The 2,500-nt window shown below is 54.0% G+C and overlaps 2 non-coding genes across 2 annotated transcripts in view; both read right to left on the bottom strand.

Moving 5' to 3' along the window:
* LOC124558558 overlaps positions 1-134 on the bottom strand; it is a 155-nt gene extending 21 nt beyond the window's left edge. The window contains exon 1 of the ribosomal RNA XR_006968815.1: positions 1-134. This exon is cut by the window's left edge and continues 21 nt beyond it. This is a non-coding gene — a ribosomal RNA (5.8S ribosomal RNA).
* A 352-nt stretch (positions 135-486) lies between these two features.
* LOC124558552 lies at positions 487-2,399 on the bottom strand. The gene has a single exon (XR_006968811.1). It is a non-coding gene; the product is annotated as a small subunit ribosomal RNA (ribosomal RNA).
* Between the last annotated feature and the right edge of the window lie 101 nt (positions 2,400-2,500).

Genomic DNA, 2,500 nt, shown 5'->3' with positions numbered 1-2,500 from the left:
CCGGGAACGGAATCCATGGACCGCAATGTGCGTTCGAAACGTCGATGTTCATGTGTCCTGCAGTTCACATGTCGACGCGCAATTTGCTGCGTTCTTCATCGACCCACGAGCCGAGTGATCCACCGTCCTGGGTGATCTTTTTCTGAGTTTCCACTGTCTCTTTCAAGACAGTTGCATAGGCGGGACGTAGGCGTGTGGCGGCCCCTGTTCAAGCGTTCTGTGTCCAACGGCCTCACGGCCGATGGGCGTCGTACGGCTCCACACCGGAGCGGACAGGCAGTCGGGCGAAAGTCATTCAAAACCGGCGCCAGGCGCCAGGTGCCGCAGGCCAGCCGCTCCAGCGCTTCAGCGCTCGTACCACACAACATTGGCGTTAGTTTTGAGACGCACGCGTGGTTCCGCACGCGGCGCACGGCTACTGCGAGCCGTACAGGTAGCGTGTTGCGCGACACGACACGCACATCGAAAGACATGCAGTCTAGTCGGTAATGATCCTTCCGCAGGTTCACCTACGGAAACCTTGTTACGACTTTTACTTCCTCTAAATGATCAAGTTTGGTCATCTTTCCGGTAGCATCGGCAACGACAGAGTCAATGCCGCGTACCAGTCCGAAGACCTCACTAAATCATTCAATCGGTAGTAGCGACGGGCGGTGTGTACAAAGGGCAGGGACGTAATCAACGCGAGCTTATGACTCGCGCTTACTGGGAATTCCTCGTTCATGGGGAACAATTGCAAGCCCCAATCCCTAGCACGAAGGAGGTTCAGCGGGTTACCCCGACCTTTCGGCCTAGGAAGACACGCTGATTCCTTCAGTGTAGCGCGCGTGCGGCCCAGAACATCTAAGGGCATCACAGACCTGTTATTGCTCAATCTCGTGCGGCTAGAAGCCGCCTGTCCCTCTAAGAAGAAAGTACTCGCTGACAGCACGAAGGATGTCACGCGACTAGTTAGCAGGCTAGAGTCTCGTTCGTTATCGGAATTAACCAGACAAATCGCTCCACCAACTAAGAACGGCCATGCACCACCACCCACCGAATCAAGAAAGAGCTATCAATCTGTCAATCCTTCCGGTGTCCGGGCCTGGTGAGGGTTCCCGTGTTGAGTCAAATTAAGCCGCAGGCTCCACTCCTGGTGGTGCCCTTCCGTCAATTCCTTTAAGTTTCAGCTTTGCAACCATACTTCCCCCGGAACCCAAAAGCTTTGGGTTTCCCGGAGGCTGCCCGCCGAGTCATCGGAGGAACTGCGGCGGATCGCTGGCTGGCAATCGTTTATGGTTAGAACTAGGGCGGTATCTGATCGCCTTCGAACCTCTAACTTTCGTTCTTGATTAATGAAAACATACTTGGCAAATGCTTTCGCTTCTGTTCGTCTTGCGACGATCCAAGAATTTCACCTCTAACGTCGCAATACGAATGCCCCCGCCTGTCCCTATTAATCATTACCTCGGGGTTCCGAAACCAACAAAATAGAACCGAGGTCCTATTCCATTATTCCATGCACACAGTATTCAGGCGGGCTTGCCTGCTTTAAGCACTCTAATTTGTTCAAAGTAAACGTGCCGGCCCACCGAGACACTCACTCAAGAGCACCCTGGGTAGGATTGCAACGGGGTCCGCCTCGGGACGCACGAGCACGCACGAGGCGCGTCGCACGCCCTTCAGCTCGCCCCACCGGCAGGACGTCCCACGATACATGCCAGTTAAACACCGACGGGCGGTGAACCAACAGCGTGGGACACAAATCCAACTACGAGCTTTTTAACCGCAACAACTTTAATATACGCTATTGGAGCTGGAATTACCGCGGCTGCTGGCACCAGACTTGCCCTCCAATAGATACTCGTTAAAGGATTTAAAGTGTACTCATTCCGATTACGGGGCCTCGGATGAGTCCCGTATCGTTATTTTTCGTCACTACCTCCCCGTGCCGGGAGTGGGTAATTTGCGCGCCTGCTGCCTTCCTTGGATGTGGTAGCCGTTTCTCAGGCTCCCTCTCCGGAATCGAACCCTGATTCCCCGTTACCCGTTACAACCATGGTAGGCGCAGAACCTACCATCGACAGTTGATAAGGCAGACATTTGAAAGATGCGTCGCCGGTACGAGGACCGTGCGATCAGCCCAAAGTTATCAGAGTCACCAAGGCAAACGGACCGGACGAGCCGACCGATTGGTTTTGATCTAATAAAAGCGTCCCTTCCATCTCTGGTCGGGACTCTGTTTGCATGTATTAGCTCTCGAATTACCACAGTATCCAAGTAACGTGGGTACGATCTAAGGAACCATAACTGATTTAATGAGCCATTCGCGGTTTCACCCTTAATGCGGCTTGTACTGAGACCATGCATGGCTTAATCTTTGAGACAAGCATATGACTACTGGCAGGATCAACCAGGGAGCTGCGTCAACTAGAGCTGAGCAGCCGGCCGCCCGGGAGTGTGTCCCGGGGGCCCGCGCGAACACGCAAGCGTCCCGCTCCAATTATCTGCAAACAGGAGG

This window comes from Schistocerca americana, unplaced genomic scaffold (genome assembly GCF_021461395.2).
Source record: "Schistocerca americana isolate TAMUIC-IGC-003095 unplaced genomic scaffold, iqSchAmer2.1 HiC_scaffold_1013, whole genome shotgun sequence".
In the NCBI taxonomy this organism is placed as follows: Eukaryota; Metazoa; Arthropoda; class Insecta; order Orthoptera; family Acrididae; genus Schistocerca; species Schistocerca americana.
Note: the sequence above shows the minus strand (reverse complement) of the source record. Positions and strands in the feature narration are given on the sequence as shown.